This window comes from Schistocerca americana, chromosome 6, assembly GCF_021461395.2.
Source record: "Schistocerca americana isolate TAMUIC-IGC-003095 chromosome 6, iqSchAmer2.1, whole genome shotgun sequence".
Taxonomy (NCBI): domain Eukaryota; kingdom Metazoa; phylum Arthropoda; class Insecta; order Orthoptera; family Acrididae; genus Schistocerca; species Schistocerca americana.
In genome coordinates this window covers 233,965,823-233,983,934 of record NC_060124.1, presented here as the reverse complement: position 1 = coordinate 233,983,934, position 18,112 = coordinate 233,965,823, and positions in this window count along the sequence as shown.

The following is an 18,112-nucleotide window of genomic DNA, read 5'->3' as shown; positions in this document are numbered from 1 at the left end:
GGAATTAACGTGAAAAATCCGCAGCGTACACCGAAAAATACTGTTTGAAAAATGGAGAAATAGAGGGCGGCTATAATTAAACTTTCGCTACTTGAGGGAGACACCATGAACAACGAGTGATTGCAGGCCAACGAAACTTTGTGGAAACATTTGTAAGAACATGCAGAAGAGAAGTAACGAATAAATCATTGAAAGAAACAGACTTTAATTTCTACATGAGAGGATAACATTTGTTAGTTGCGTACCACGTTTATGTTACAGGTTACAAACGTAGCTCAGTGTGACAACTATCTGCATCCATGACAGCATGGAACCGCACTAGATATTGCTCTACTGCTGCCCGACATACCTCAGGTGCCTATTTTGGCTACCCCCTCACTTTACTCATCCAACGTGTGTTAGTGTCCCCTCGATAAATTCTGTCGTTCAGTTATTCCCACAGCTACAAATCACACAGTTCAGACCTGGTGATCTTGGTGGCCATACAGTTTGGAACGACTGACCAATGATACCGTTTTCCTCAAATGTGTTACGAAGTAACTGGGTAGCCTTACGAGCAATATGAGGTGGAGCTCCGTCGTGCAACAAAACAGTTGAGTCCAAAGCATCTGACTCCTGTAGAGCAGGGGTGATATATTGGCGAAGAAGATCACAGAAGCGTGTGCCATTCACGTTGTATATCTTTGATCTTTGAGGTCCGCGTTCCTCCTTACGTCGCCGTATCAGTACAGGCGCCTAGTGGCAACTCATCATACTATGTGACGTCCACTGTCAAGACATTCACAAAATCGTTGTAATATATTGAAAAAAAGAAACATTTATCTGTATTATTATCTCATTTCTGTATGAACGGTTGTCAATTATGTAGACTCTGTAAGAAAAAGAAATAATCTTTTTTCACTTTTATGTTTGTCCAATAATCATGTATCTATATTTTGCAAATAACGTCTGTGGTCGGCGAGGGTAGAAATCAAAGCAGACAATAATAATTAAAAAAGATAACAAAGATACATGTTAAAATGCCTATAAGTAGTGGAGGTTAAAACATTACTCTCTCTATCTTCTTGTAGCCGTTAAAGTTGTAAGAGCCTGTAACGCTCGATTGAATGCTTGGTTAGCTTTCTTTTGTTCCTTGTTCCAGAAAGACGCCATTGGAGGCTGATGAATGAAAAATGTGTGTACTGTAAATTTATGTTGATTTTTGAATATAGAAATTGTTAAAAATACTTGTAATAATTTATTGCTAGCTTGCCCAGTATTTCATTCCACATTTTTAGCCGTTTTCAGCATATTTAGAATTTGTCATGACGCAGAGCTGTGCAGAGATCGCGGGAGCCGCTGCCGCAGCAAATTCAAATTAAACTGAATGAAAGCAGTTTTCCCACAATTAAGCGGGCAGGTAACGGTACATTAAAATTATTTCTTTAAGCTTCCCGGAAACCTCAGAGGTGAATGGAGGATTTTATTACGTCATTTTCAGGTGGACATGGGCAGCTGCTATTACAATATAAGTGCCGCAAATAATTTAAGTAAATCAGAGCAATAAAATTTTACTTGTGTGATATCAAAGACTGCTGTGGTGAAACCTGTTCTGGCTAATAATACAAAAACCAAATTCCATTTTTAGTTAATGCTCTCGTGTTAGTCGTGACAATCAATAGTGTTCATATATTAAAAAATCCACTGCAGCTTTTATTTTTAGCGAACATAGCATACTGTAAGTTGTGTACGTATAATAAGAGTAATTTTCAGTGCATTTCAGAGATGAAAGTAGCGAAGGACATGTTTAATTTCATAATTAGTTACAGTAATCATACCGTATTCCATTTCTAACAAGTCAGATCAGGGTTATATAAAAATAGTTTGCAAAGTAAAGATCATACGTGAACAGCAGGAAATCTTTTAGTGTTGTGCGAATCCCCACATAATAGATCAAAGTGCACAAAGTTAAAATATTTTCAACTGCAGAAACTAATAGTGAGAATCGCATTTTATCTGTCGTACTAACAACAATAAGCAATATACAGTTAATTAAAATATTATACCATATAAACTGCGTATAAAGTCAAAAGCGCGGTGGGGTTTACGCGACAACTACTAATAACGCAAATCCTGTAGGTATGAGGCAATACGAGCTCATGCGGGCCACAACTTTGTAAATGAGTCCTTGTAGCAGGGTGTTCCATTCCTCTATCCTCGCCGTTGGCGACAGCTGGAAGGCCTTGGGTGTGTGTGGACGTGGTGCAATACGTCTTCCCAACGCATCCCAGTAACGAACAGTGCCACATGACCCACACCTCGTTCCTGCCAGAACCAAACCCTGGATCAGCATCAGCATTTGCTTTATATTCTGCCTTTTATCTTAAGTGTAAATAGTATTCGAAAAGTATGAATTTGTGAAACGTTGGAGGGAATTTGCGAGCTAAGTAGTCAGTATCAGTCATTCAGCCGCTGGGTCATTCAGGACAGGAGCTGCCAATGGCAATCAGTCCGGGGAGACGCCTAAGTGTTGTGCGCTACAAGCCCGCACGGTTTCTAGCATTCCACTGACAGAAATATTTTCACGTTTCGGACTTCGCAGTATTTACTTCTGGTTTTGGCGATAGAAAATCTTCCACGTGTTTTGGATTATAACTTTGAACAATGACTGCCTTTTGCAGCCATTTGGCCTTGGAATATTCTCTATGCTTTGGGATATGATCGTAAATTTCACTTCCTAATATGGCTGCAAGATTGACTTAGGAGCATATTATTATGTTTATTTTTAAGGTGCATCCGGACTTCGTATTTATGTTCCTATCATGTGCAATAAAGATAAGAGATTTTGCATGTTTACCAAAAGATTAATCTTTACCGCATGGTGATTCAGTTTCAAGAATTCACAGTGCAGTTCTGTTCTATACAGTCACATTTCTAATGGGTACCATTAATTTAATTTATGTTGTTTGCTGAATAAACAGCACATGTTACTTCAGTTCAATCAGCTTTTCACATTTTTATTAAAAGTAGTTAGTAAGTTTTGCAAATTGTAAGCAATTATCTGTTAATGATGAATAGCAGGGCTTATTGGAAGAGTGTGAAAGCTGCACCTTAGACATAGACTACCAGCCTAGTTTATTGAAACCGGGTCACACATTTGCCAAATTACTCGTGCAGGCTGACAGATGATGTTCCCCTCATTTATCGCCTTTTAGCTCAACCAACTCAGCAGAGGAAAGCTTACAACTAATTGAACAATCCAAACTGGCTCCACTATCGACCTCCAAACTTCAAAATAACTGTCTTTTCTTTTATCTGTTTCTTTTAGGGCTGTACAGCTATACAAGTACATCTTTTGTGGATTTCCTCACCCTCAAAGTCCTCCAATTAACTTTCTGGTTTCATTAGAATAGCATGCCACCTTCAATACTAAATTGTATGGATTCCTCTTTTCTTGAGCATTTGCTATGACAAGAAATGTGGAACAGTCAAGAGCCTGCTGGGCTCATCTGCATAAGAAACTAATTTGAGCTCCTCGTAATTGAAAGTCCAGGATGGAATATTAACAGTACTATGGAAAGGATAGATTACTACTCACCGTAAAGATGAGATGTTGAGTTGCAAACAAGCACAACAAAAAAGCTGCTACACATCGAACTTTTGGCCTTAGCCTTCTTCAGAAGAAAAGAAAACATATTTTTGTGCCTGGCAGCAACTCAATATGTCACCTTTAAGACTTCTGGCAGCCTACCATTCCCATGCTATTGTTCATCCAAGTTTATCTTTTCAGGACGCATTATATAAAATTGGAATAATGTTGAAAAATGGGATGTCTATGGTCCATAACACCAAAGCCCACAGCAGTTCTGCAGACATTAAGTAGTCACTCAGATCTCATGTGATGGGTGTTAGTATCATTCAGAAAATATAAAAGCAAAAGTCAAAAGTTTAGTTACTGAGAAAAGTGGTAATAACAGGAAGCCCAGACATTGTATTGACTGTAGAAATGATGGAGAATAGTATGATTTTTAATTGTCCACAGAATAAGTCATGTATTTTGAGGATACATTTAAAAGACAGTCTGCTGCTTCTAGAGAATTGTGGTATCTTAGCAGTAAGTCACACACACACACACACACACACACACACACACACACACACACACACACATGACCATTGTCTCTAGCTGCCAAAGCCAGCAATGGCAAGAGCGAGTTGCATTTGCGTGAATGTGTGTGTTTTCTAATTGAGAAGAAGGCCTTTTAGCCAAAAGCTTACTTGCTTAGCAGTCTTTTTGTTGTGCTGTTTGCGACTCAGCATCTTCACTGTATAAAGAGTGGCAAACATTCATTTTGTTAATTGAGATTTCCCCAATACAGAGGTTTACTCCAACATAACAGTAACTCAGCAATTTTAACGTATTAGCACAGAAGTATTAAACATAATCTCTTCAAAATGTTCATTCATATTCTTCAATCTTGTCTCTCTTTATCTATAACACATTTTTTCTTTCTCAACTGTCAATTTTGGAGTCCTGTAGCCATGGGCCATTCTCTTCTCATACTTCCTTCAGTTTCTCATCCCAGAGTAAGTTTTTGTATCCTCGCTTCCTCCATTCTTCTTACATATCAGTATCACTGCAGTTTCCTTCAACCCAATGCATCATATTTTCCTTCTTTCACTCTCATTGTCTTTAACACTTTTGTTACTTCATTTTTATTTTCTTTAAATCTTCTCCCAAAGTCTGTCTCCAATATTTTCAGGTAATTAATATGTTTCGTACTAGCTGTCCAGGTTCTGCTCCATACATCACTATACTCGCTAACACTGATTCAAAATTCATTCTTTTATTTCTATTCATCATATTCCTGTTCCATAATATTGAGTTCAGCATCCCAGTGACTTTCTAGCCATTAGTCAATCTGTTATTAACTTAAACATCTGATTTTCTCTATTTCTTTCTAAAATAGAGCCCAAGCAGCAAAAATTATTTATCTTTTTGATTTAGTACCTATTATGTACAGGTCCTCCCCCCCACGAACCATGGACCTTGCCGTTGGTGGGGAAGCGGGGAAGCTTGCGTGCCTTAACGATACAGATAGCCGTACCGTAGGTGCAACCACAACGGAGGGGTATCTGCTGAGAGGCCAGACAAACGTGTGGTTCCTGAAGAGAGGCAGCAGCCTTTTCAGTAGTTGCAGGGGCAACAGTCTGGATGATTGACATATCTGGCCTTGTAACACTAACCAAAATGGCCTTGCTGTTCTGGTACTGTGAACGGCTGAAAGCAAGGGGAAACCACAGCTGTCATTTTTCCCGAGGGCATGCAGCTTTACTGTTTGGTTAAATGATGATGGCGTCCTCTTGTGTAAAATATTCCGGAGGTAAAATAGTCCCCCATTCGGATCTCCGGGTGGGGACTACTAAAGAGGACGTCGTTATCAGGAGAAAGAAAACTGGCATTTTACAGATCGGAGCATGGAATGTCAGATCCCTTAATCGGGCAGGTAGGTTAGAAAATTTAAAAATAGAAATGGATAGGTTAAAGTTAGATGTAGTGGGAATTAGTGAAGTTCGGTGGCGCGAGGAACAAGACTTTTGGTCAGGTGAATACAGGGTCATCAATACAAAATCAAATAAGGGTAATGCAGGAGTAGGTTTAATAATGAATAAAAAAATAGGAGTACGGGTAAGCTACTACAAACAGCATAGTGAATGCATTATTGTGGCCAAGATACACACGAAGCCCACACCTACTACAGTAGTACAAGTTTATATGCCAACTAACTCTGCAGGTGACGAAGAAATTGATGAAATGTATGATGAGATAAAAGAAATTATTCAGATAGTCAAGGGAAACGAAAATTTAATAATCATGGGTGACTGGAATTCAAGAGTAGGAAAAGGGAGAGAAGGAAACATAGTAGGTGAATATGGATTGGGGCTAAGAAATGAAAGAGGAAGCCACCTGGTAGACTTTTGCGCAAAGCATAACTTAATCATAGCTAACACTTGGTTTAAGAATCATGAAAGAAGAGATACTAAAAGGTATCATATAGATTATATAACGGTAAGACAGAGATTTAGGAACCAGGTTTTAAATTGTAAGACATTTCCAGGAGCAAATGTGGACTCTGACCACAATCTATTGGTTATGAACTGTAGATTAAAACTGGAGAAACTGCAAAAAGGTAGGAATTTAAGGAGATGGGACCTGGATAAACTGACTAAACCAGAGGTTGCACAGAGTTTCAGGGAGAGCATAAGGGAACAATTGACAGGAATGGGGGAGAGAAATACAGTAGAAGAAGAATGGGTAGCTTTGAGGGATGAAGTAGTGAAGGCAGCAGAGGATCAAATAGGTAAAAAGACGAGGGCTAGTAGAAACCCTTGGGTAACAGAAGAAATATTGAATTTAACTGATGAAAGGAGAAAATATAAAAATGCAGTAAATGAAGCAGGCAAAAAGGAATACAAACGTCTCAAAAATGAGATCGACAGGAAGTGCAAAATGGCTAAGCAGGGATGGCTAGAGGACAAATGTCAGGATGTAGAGGCTTATCTCACTAGGAGTAAGATAGATACTGCCTACAGAAAAATTAAAGAGACCTTTGGAGAAAGGAGAACCACTTGCGTGAATATCAAGAGCTTTGATGGAAACCCAGTTCTAAGCAAAGAAGGGAAAACAGAAAGGTGGAAGGAGTATATAGAGGGTCTATACAAGGGCGATATACTTGAGGACAATATTATGGAAATAGAAGAGGATGTAGATGTAGATGAAATGGGAGATATGATACTGCGTGAAGAGTTTGACAGAGCACTGAAAGACCTGAGTCGAAACAAGGCCCCAGGAGTAGACAACATTCCATTAGAACTACTGACAGCCTTGGGAGAGCCAGTCCCGACAAAACTCTACCATCTGGTGAGCAAGATGTATGAGACAGGTGAAATACCCTCAGACTTCAAGAAGAATATAAGACTTCCAATCCCAAAGAAAGCAGGTGTTGACAGATGTGAAAATTACCAAACTATCAGTTTAATAAGTCACATCTGCAAAATACTAACGCGAATTCTTTACAGACGAATGGAAAAACTGATAGAAGCCGACCTCGGGGAAGATCAGTTCGGATTCTGTAGAAATGTTGGAACACGTGAGGCAATACTGACCCTACGACTTATCTTACAAGAAAGATTAAGGAAAGGCAAACCTACGTTTCTAGCATTTGTAGACTAAGAGAAAGTTTTTGACAATGTTGATTGGAATACTCTCTTTCAAATTCTGAAGGTGGCAGGGGTAAAATACAGGGAGCGAAAGGCTATTTACAATTTGTACAGAAAGCAGATGGCAGTTATAAGAGTAGAGGGGTATGAAAGGGAAGCAGTGGTTGTGAAGGGAGTGAGACAGGGTTGTAGCCAATCACCGATGTTATTCAATCTGTATATTGAGCAAGCAATAAAGGAAACAAAAGAAAGGTTCGGAGTAGGTATTAAAATCGATGGAGAAGAAATAAAAACTTTGAGGTTGTTATTCTGTCAGAGACAGCAAAGGACTTGGAAGAGCAGTTGAACGGAATGGACAGTGTCTTGAAAGGAGGATATAAGATGAACATCAACAAAAGCAAAACGAGGATAATGGAATGTAGTCAAATTAAGTCGGGTGATGCTGAGGGAATTAGATTAGGAAATGAGACACTGAAAGTAATAAAGGAGTTTTGCTATTTGGGGAGCAAAATAACTGATGATGGTCGAAGTACAGAGGATATAAAATGCAGACTGGCAATGGCAAGGAAAGTGTTTCTGAAGAAGAGAAATTTGTTAACATCGAGTATAGATTTAAGTGTCAGGAAGTCATTTCTGAAAGTATTTGTATGGAAGTGAAACGTGGACGATAAATAGTTTAGACAAGAAGAGAATAGAAGCTTTCGAAATGTGGTGCTACAAAAGAATGCTGAAGATTAGATGGGTAGATCACATAACTAATGAGGAGGTATTGAATAGAATTTGGGAGAAGAGGAGTTTGTTGCACAACTTGACTAGAAGAAGGAATCGGTTGGTAGGACATGTTCTGAGACATCGAGGGATCACCAATTTAGTATTGGAGGGCAGCGTGGAGGGTAAAAATCATAGAGGGAGACCAAGAGATGAATACACTAAGCAGATTCAGAAGGATGTAGGCTGCAGTAGGTACTGGGAGATGAAGAAGCTTACACAGGATAGAGTAGCATGGAGAGCTGCATCAAACCAGTCTCAGGACTGAAGACAACAACAACAACAACAACAACAACAACAACAACAACAACAACATGTACAGGTCTTCACAATTGTTGGTAAGGTATTCAGTTTTTTGATAATGCAGCTTCAGATTATTGTTCTTGCATTCTGTAGTTAACTGATCATACACATAATTTGCATCCTCCCTGTCTTGTAATATGACAACTTGATCACCAGCAAATAAAGAATGATGTAGATATGTTCCACCTACAATTTCTAATTCCATTCTCCTATATTTATTAGACCATGTCCTAAGACTAATACCTATACAAATTTTAAATAATGTTGGTGCCTTGTAACAGGTTTGTTGCAATTTTCTGTGACAGCGTACTACTGCTTTTAGCTTGACATCTGTTACTTTTATATATTTCTTGTATTATTTTAATTAATGGTTGTGCTAAACTTACTAAATATAGCTCTTCCCAAAGTAGTTTCCTTGGATCAGTATCACACGCTTTTACTAACAGAATGAAACTTAATCCAATATTGATGAATTTTCTCAGGTTACAAGCCAAGTAATGGCATCACATTGTCACAACATGAAGTCTCCACACATTGTGTCAGATTCACATCCATTTTGTACCTTACGCCCGCTGGACGTCAGATTCATCTGCTGAGATCCCAACAGAAGGCCAATTGCCTCTGGAAAAGAGGTCATGGTCAGTGCTGGGGGGGGGGGGGGGGGGGGGGGGGGGGGGGGGGGGGGGGGGGGGGGGGGGGCTTCCAGCAGGGTGGAGGAGGGTCCAGGCTTTGGTGTTGTCTGTCTATTCAACTCACTGCCTTTGCCATATTTGCATCACAGCTTTCCTGACATATTTTTGCTAATGACATACTTCATGGAGAGCTCAGCTGGAAACTGCTGCCTTTGTTGATAAGATCATAATGTATTCTTTATTTCCATAGCCTTTTTGATAGCTGAATCCTGGAAGACACTGAGGTGGCCCAGCACCTTTGTAATATTCCTCACTGCACCTGACGATGTAATGCACACCACACTCAACTGATACTGTAGACGCCTGGTGACAACAACACTAGTTGACATTTGGTTGATCCAAGTGTATTCATAATTTTAACAGTTAACTGGAAAATAGTTTCTATGTTATGCTTCTCCATTATCCATATGTACAGAAGGAGAAATAGGCACTTAGTTTCTCTTGCCTTGCTGGGGGAGGCGTTTCCTATTTGTGTCTTCCAATAGCCGTGAAAGGTTTCATGCAAATGCTGTAACTTGGTGGGCAGACTTTCACTTGTCACCTATGGCTCACATTCCATGTACACTGCACTGGATGGTGGTAGCTGTTCATGATTAGTTACAGGTCTGTGTGCATCTTCTTACTGTATACAGAATGTCCCCACATGCCATAGTGGTTAGTCTTTGTGAGAATGTCTAGGAACAGTAGGCATCTGTTTTCTTTAATGTCCATGGTAAACCTAACACTGTTGTGTATGATTTAAGGTAGCACAGGAATTCATGCAGCTCTTCTTTAGCATGCAGTAAAATGACAAATGTCACATCCATATATCTGTAGAACACCTTTCACTTCAGTCACTTGGTTGCAAGAGGTGTTCTGTGTATAGATTAGTCATGCCCGATACTAAAGGGGATCCCATGGCAACTCAATCCATCTGTTCACACATCTCTCCACAACAAAAGTAGATGGTTACAAACACGCGCCGAAACAGTTTCACTGTGTTGCTGTCAAAATGACACTCTCGTAATACCATGTAATCTTCTAGTGGTGTTCATGTGAAGAGAAATATGACACTGAAGCCTACTCGAAGGTCACTCTTGTCCATGTGTACCTCTTGAAGCACTTTCACAACATTGCAAAAGAGGCTCGCTTTCTTGATTTGTAGCTTTTGAAGCATCTAGGACATTTCTACAGGTATGTGGATGAATCATTCATCATTTGGGCGTATGGTACAGAAAATCTACGAGAATTCCTGCCACATTACAGTATAGATGACCTCAGGTTCATTATGGTGAATAAAGAAAATGGATGCCTACCATTCCTAGACGTTCTGATATAGAAGAATCCTGAAGTTGCACTGAGACATTCTGTCTGCCAAAAGCTGCCACCATCCAGCACAGTGAAATTGTGTTGACTATGTTGGTACACAGAGTACAAGCCATATGCAACAAGGAAAGTCTGCCTACAGAGTTACAGCATCTGCATTTAATCTTTCACAGAACAGTTATTCAGAGACACAAATACGAGTGCTCTTCAGCCAAGTGAAAAGAGGAGAGAAAACAATCCAGTAAGAGATACCAACTGCCCAGTGTTCTTTCCATATGCAAGGCTGTCCACCACGACAGCCAGGATAATGGAGAAGCATAATATAAAAACCATTTCCACTCAGTAGTTAAAACATGAATATACTTGGGTCAGTGAAAGACATCTGGTGCCTACACCATCCGTTGCAAGTGTGGCTTGCAGTGCATCGGCCCAACACAGCAATGCATGCCGCGGCACTGTTCAGAACATGTGAGGAGCTTTAACCGACAAAAAAATGGAATGATTGTGTGGCATTGTTGGGCGGGAGGCCCCATCCAGGGAAGTTGGGCCGCCGGGTTGCAAGTCTTACTTCAGGTGATGCCACACTGTGCAGTTTGCATGTCAGTGATGATGATGAAAGGATAATGAGGACAACACAACACACAGTCCACGAGCTGAGAAAATCTCCAACCCAGCCGGGAATCGAACCCGCACCCACTGCATGGTAGGCAAACATGTTCCCATGCAGCTCAGCAGGCAGACTATTCACTGACAAGTTGACATTGAGAGAGCACAGTAACAACAATGGCCTCAAGTCTGTTTTTGAACAGACAACAGTACTGTCTACTCCGATGGTTTCTGGTATTCAGTCACCAAAGAAGCAGTGGAAATGAGAGTGTACAATGATTCTATATGTGGATAGCAATTTCCAATGGTACTCCACATGAGGTGTCACATTAGTAAAAATACATCAGGATTGCTCTGATGTGGAACTTGCAGAGGAAGCATATGGAACAGACAGGAAACACCTGCATTTGACACCCAAATCCCCTCCACCCTATCCCCACCACTAGCACAAAAAAATTTTCTGCAAACAAAAAAATAGAGGTATCTCAACTTTAACAACTTTTTTATGATTTAGTATTTAACATCAGACAAAGTGTTTTCACACCAATCTAGAATCAATAGAGAGCACAGCTTCAGTTAACATGACAAAATTAACTGTACATTTTGTCTACTTCTCCTACACACATAGAAGCATAGTTCTGTCACATGTACACTAACCTGTGTATTGCTGGCATCACTACTTGAAAATAGCTGTAGACATAAAATTAACAGGATGTTTTCTCCGAGTAGGAAAACTGTGAGGAAATTTGAAGCTTGACCAACATCAGTTAGAGAGAGACTTCACCATTCAAAATGTTTAAATACTTCATTGTATCAGCTCCCAATTCCAAATGTTTCTGAACTATGTTAACACAAACAAAAAACAGATGTTGCTGTAGGTTTCTGTAAAACTGCTATTGTGAGATTCATCTAAAATGATTTTACAGTTTCTTCTACAGAGATCAAACATACATTTCTCAGATTTGGCAGAAACAGAAGTTAGCAAGTTCTCTTTTGGTATAAAAATGTTTCTATACTTTATGATTTAGGAAATATTCTGCATCATATTAGATTTATTTCTGCAGACACTCAACATAGTACCATCAAAAAAAAATCTTTTTAAAGAAATCAATCTTTGAATTTTAGTATCTGGGTAAAATTAAACATAATGTTAACCATATTTTATCAGCTGTATTAATACCTGAAAGAGTTATATAACCCTACACCATTGCACATAACTGTCGTATACTACCCTAGGCAAATTTAAGTGAAATACAAAAACTAATGTGTTTTTTCATGAAAATCTGTATTCCCTAACAAAACAGCATCTTTATTTTCATATTAACCACATTAAAAATTAATTAATTTGAACACAGGATCATCATCATCAGTTATCTGCTATATTAGCAGGTCCTTTGCCTCTCCATTTTCTGTGATCCATTGCTTCCTTCTTAAGGCTGCTGTATGTTGTACCGTCCATCATGTCATCCAGTATCTGGAATCTCTTCCTTCCTCGCTTCCTTTTCCCTTCTACATAACCTTCTAAAACTGTTTTTATCAGTCCGTCATTCTTTCTTAATATATGCCCAATCCAATTTCTTTTTCTTCTCTTTATTACATCTAGTAACTGTCTTTTCTCTCCCACTCTTCTCAGTACCTCTTCATTTTTTACTCTGTCCATCCAACTTATTCTTTCCATCTTCCACCATGTCCAGATCTCAAAAGCCTCCAGCCTTTCTCTGTCTTTTTTCCTCATAGTCCATGTTTCAGCGCCATATAGAAGAACACTCCATACAAGACATTTTATGAGTCTCTTTCTGAGTTCTCTGTCCAGACCGCTGCAGAAGATTCTCCTTTTCTTATAAAACGCCTCTTTTGCCATTGATATCCTTGTTTTAATTTCTGTGGTGCACTTCCAGTCGGTGTCTATCCTGCTTCCAAGATACTTAAAATTTTGCACCTGTTCTAGTGTTTCTCCATTCAGCACAATTTTTATTTCCTTATTTCCTCCTATTGCCAATACTTTTGTTTTATTTGTGTTAATTTTCATTCCATATTTTTTTCCGTTAGTTGCAATGGTGTCCACCAAATCCTGTAATTCTTTTTCCCCTGTGGCTAGAAGGACTGTGTCATCAGCAAATCTCAAGCACCCTACTCTTCTTCTTCCAATTTCTACTCCTTTGTCATCTAATGAGCATTGGTCAATCATATTTTCCAAGTACAGGTTGAAAAGAGTCGGTGATAAACAGCATCCTTGTCTTACTCCTTTCCCTAGTCTGATCCAGTTTGTACTTTCTCCTCTCACTTTAACTGAAACTTTTTGATTAAGGTACAATGAGTTTATAAGTCTTCTGGTTTTCCAGTCCACTCTCTTTTCCCTCATAATAGTCGCCGGCTTGTCCCAAACCACATTGTCAAATGCCTTTTCTAAATCGATGAAGCACATATATAGGTCTCTTCCTTTTTCAATAAACCTTTCTCCCAAGATTCATAGGAGCCCTATTGCATCTCTGGTGCCCGTATTCCGTCTAAAGCCAAACTGCTCCTCGCCGAGATTCTCCTCTATTACTTTTTCAAGTCTTTTATTAATTATTCTTAACATCACTTTGGCTGCATGTGAAATGAGGCTGATTGTCCTGTGCTCGCTGCATTTCTTGGTTCCTTGTTTTTACGGTAATGGAATCATTACTGTTGTCAAAAAGTCCTCAGGCCATTCACCACTGTCATATATTTTATTACATAACCTCAATATTTCTTTTATTCCATTGTCGTTCAAGCATTTTAGTATTTCTCCCGGTATTGTATCTGTACCTACTGCTTTGCCATTTTTCATTGCAGCAAAGGCAGACTTTACTTCTTCCATTATGATGGTCGGTCCTTTCTCTTCATCACTTACACTGTTGTGTGATTCAAGTTCCAGAGTTTCTGGTTTGCTATTTGTGTCATATAGCTCTTTTATATATTCTTCCCATCTCTGGAGGACATCGTCATGATCTTTGTACACTACCTCTTCGTCTTTATTCAAAATTTCCATAGTAGCACTTCCTGCTCCGTTTTGTTCCCATGTCATAGTCTTTACTCTGTTATATAGTAAGTCGTATCTTCCCTTCCTGTCCAGTTCTTCAATTTCATCACATTCCTCTTTTAGTCATTTTTTCCTAGCCTGCTCTGTTTCTCTTCGCAGTTCGTTATTTAACCTTTGGTATATCTTTCTTGCATCTTCAGTGTTCTTGTTTTTCAATTTTCTTCTCTCCTCCATCTTGGAAATCATTTCTTGTGTGACCCATGGTTTTTTTGACCTTTTCCCTTTTACATATCCTATATTTTGCTGTCCTGCTTTAATGATTCCTTCTTTCAGCATATTCCAGTACTCATTGGCATTATCAGGTGCTTCTTTGTCTCATAATGTGTTTAGAAAGTCCCGAGACAGCATTTTTGTAATTTGTTCTTTGTTGGACCTTATCTTCTCTAGATCCCACCTCTTCACCATTGTCGCCTTTTTCAGTTTTTTCATTCTTATTTCTATTTCTGCCATAAGTAAGTTGTGGTCACTATTAATATCTGCACCTGGTAATGTGTGCACCTTCTTGATTCCATTCCTGTATCTTTCTTCTACCAGTATAAAATCGATTTGGTTTCTATATTTATCCCCTGGTGATTTCCAAGTGTAGAGCCTCCTCTTATGGTTCTTGAACCATGTGTTTGCCGCTATCAGCTGCCTTTCCCTGCAGAAGTCAATTAACCATTCACCTGTGTCATTTCTCTTTCCAAGACCATGACTGCCTACTATGTTTCCCTCTTTCCCTTCTCCCACAATGGCATTCCAGTCTCCCATTACTATTTTGCAGCATTTTTTATTTTCGTCCATTATTCTCTCTATTACATTGTACGTTTCCTCTACAATTTGGTCATCATGTTCTGAAGTTGGCATATACACCTGGACAATCAGTAAATCTTTTTGTGCTCCTTTCGGCCTTACACCAATAACATGGTCATTTGCATAGTCTACATATTCCACACATTTAGCCAATTCCTTTGTCATAATCATTCCTACTCCATTCATTCCTTTTACTTCTCCTGAGTAGTAGAATACATATTCATCTGACTGCAACTCTCCATGTCCATTCCATCTTACCTCAGCAACTCCTACGAGGTCCATATGATTCTTTTCCATCTCTCTTTTAAGGTTTTCTAGTTTTCCTGCTTGTAGCAGAGTTCTGACATTCCAGGTACCAATTCTCGTTTTGATTTTTTGCCTCCTTTCAAGTTGTCCCCCCCCCGGAGATCCGAATGGGGGACTATTTTACCTCCGGACACTGATTTAACATGAGAGGAAGCCATTTTTTGTGCATAAAATGGAGACTGCATTATGCAGGGAAGATAATCTGCGGTGGTATTCCGTTGCCTTCCGCAGTTCTGGAGGCCGCCCCTAACATGGGATACAGACGCCTTTTGCAGCCGCCTGCTCCGGGTCAGACGCTGCATGAGAAGTATAGGTTGGAAAATGAAAGACTCCTAGCCCTCAAAACCTAATAGCGTCAGGGTCGGAAAAGAACAAGAGCTGGCCAAGGGTGGCCAGATAGGAAAGATAAAAGTGAGGAGCCTGGCATAAGTAAGTGGAAGCAATGCCAGGACTCAGCTCGGGGCCCCGTGGTCGCCAGTCACGTATCACTAGGTGTGACTCCCTGAGGACATAACACAGGATAACAACACAAAAAGTGAAATATCTAGAACAGTATTGTAATACAAAACAGAAACAAAAAATCAACTTTACAGAACTACATAATACGAATATCCAAGTTAAAACAAAACTGCTAATTAAATTTGTGCGTTTAGTAATTTAAATATTTCATTTACTTCAAGTTTTTTCCATATTTTTGAATATGTAAAATGGTCTATAATTTTATAAAAATCAATATAGAATGTTCTTATAGTAAGGAAAGTTCTGGGAGAATGTAAATAATTTAGGTGTAAAGGAGACCACTCACTGAGTAGCAGAAGCACTGAGCCATTGACAAGCATGCAAAAAAGAGAAAGGAACCTTGCCATCAAAATAAATCCTTTGACGGACAAGATTACAAACACACACCACCACCACCACCACCATCACCACCACCACCACATTCCTGCTGGACACTCGTACTGGGATCGCATTTCAGCAGACGGACTAGGGTGACATGGTGTAGGAGGTTATGTCCAGTAGGGTGGGTACAGGGAGAAAGAGGTAGAAAGCAGGGAAGGAGTTGGGAATGGGTAGCTGCAGGCCCAAAGGAAGGTAGCAGGTTTGCTGGCTACGAATGAGGGAGGGATGGCAAATATACACATTAGGCATGTGATACACAGGTAATGGAGCCAGTGCATTGATGTGCAGAATGATGAAGACAGAGGTGTGTACTGGGAGGAGCTGACAGCACAAAGGGTGAGGAAACTGTTGGGCAGAGGGTGTGAGAACGGAGAGTTACTGGAGACTGAGGACAGGAGGGATACAGGAGTGAAGTATGTGTTGCAAAGATAACTCCCATCTGTATAGTTCAGAGAAGCTGGTGTGGAAGGGAAGGATCCATATGGCTCGATTTGTGAAGCAACCATTGCTGTGATCACTGTACAGGTTCTCATGTCAGCGTGACAAGTGGCCAGCTGCCCACATGAATGAATGGCCACTGCCAAACTGTGGCCAGAATGAAGTTGACCATCCAGGGACACAACATTCAGCTCAGCAAAACATGCTTGAATTCAATCACTGCTTCCCAACTCGTGCCATGTGGACCCTTTATCTCCAGCATCACCTTTTCTGAACTGTACATATGGCAGTTATACTTGCAACACATCCTTTGTTCCCACAACTCTCCTGGTCTCACTCTGCTAACTCACTGTCCCTACACCACTATCCAGTAGTTCCTTCTTCCTCTATCCTGTCACCCCCTCCCAATCTATGCCTCCTCATCAACTCAAACTCATATGGGAATCCCTGCATGGAAGGTGACAGTCTTTCTAAGGAACACAAGATAAGAGAAATTTGGACTCATATGGAGGTACAAGGTACCCTCCGTCGTGCACCGTAAGGTGGTTTGCAGAGTTTGTATGTAGATGTAGAAGTAGATCTTCACTGTGCACTGCAGCTGCTATTCAATGACAGGTCACCTATAATTCTAAATTATTTACAATAATGGTGAAAAGAAAATAATGGTGAAAAGGAAGATTGGTGCTCACCATAAAGGTGACATGCTAAGTTGCAGGCAGGCACAGAGTTTTAGCCAAAGCCTTCTTCAGAAAGGAAATGCATACACATTCGCACAAGAAAGCACATCTCATACACACAAGACTGCTCTCTCTCGCCGCTCAAGCTATAAAGTGACACATAGTGAGGGTGAGGGGACATGAATTGGGAGCAGGTGATAGAACAGATGGGGCAGAAACTGGTGGGTGAAGGGTTAAACTGGTGGGTGAAGGGTTTAGGGTTAGTAGGTTACTGTAACTTCATGTTGGGATGATTTTGGGAGCAGAGAATGTGCTGTAAGGATAACTCTCATCTGCTAGGTTCACTGATGCTGGTGGAGAGGAGGGTCCAGATGGTCTGGGTTATAAAGCAGAAACTGAAATCAATCACATTATGTTCAGCTGCATGTTGTGCCTCAGTGTGGTCCACATTGCTTTTAACCAAAGTTTGCTGGTGGCCATTCATCCTGATATAAAGAACTTGTGCAATGATTGCAGCAGAGCTGGTATATGATATGGCTGCTTTCACAGGTGGCCTGGCCTCTGATGGGGAAGGATAAGCCAGTGACAGTACTGGATTAAGATGTGCTGTGTGTGTGTGTGTGTGTGTGTGTGTGTGTGTGTGTGTGTGTGTGTGTGTGTGTGCGGGCGCGCGTTTTCATTATGCCTGTCTGTAATTGAACATGTTATCTTTACACTGAGTAGCAATCTATTCTCTTCATATTGTTGATATCCTAAACTGGACTTCCCATTGTTTTATTTACGAGATAGAATATTCTTCCATATATATATATATATATATATATATATATATAAAATTGCCAAATCAGATAACCATTTCTGACACATTTTAGATCATAAGTAGTTTTTTTTATTTTTATTTTTGGCTTGGCAAAAGAAAGCTCAGCTTTCACATTAGTCCCATAAGGACGGCTGTCAGGGCTACTCAATACCAGTGAGCTACGCTTTATTAATGACTGCTCTGCCAAGTCCTGTCACCAGAACACTTTTGATATTTGTACTTTAAAACAAGTTCTATCAAT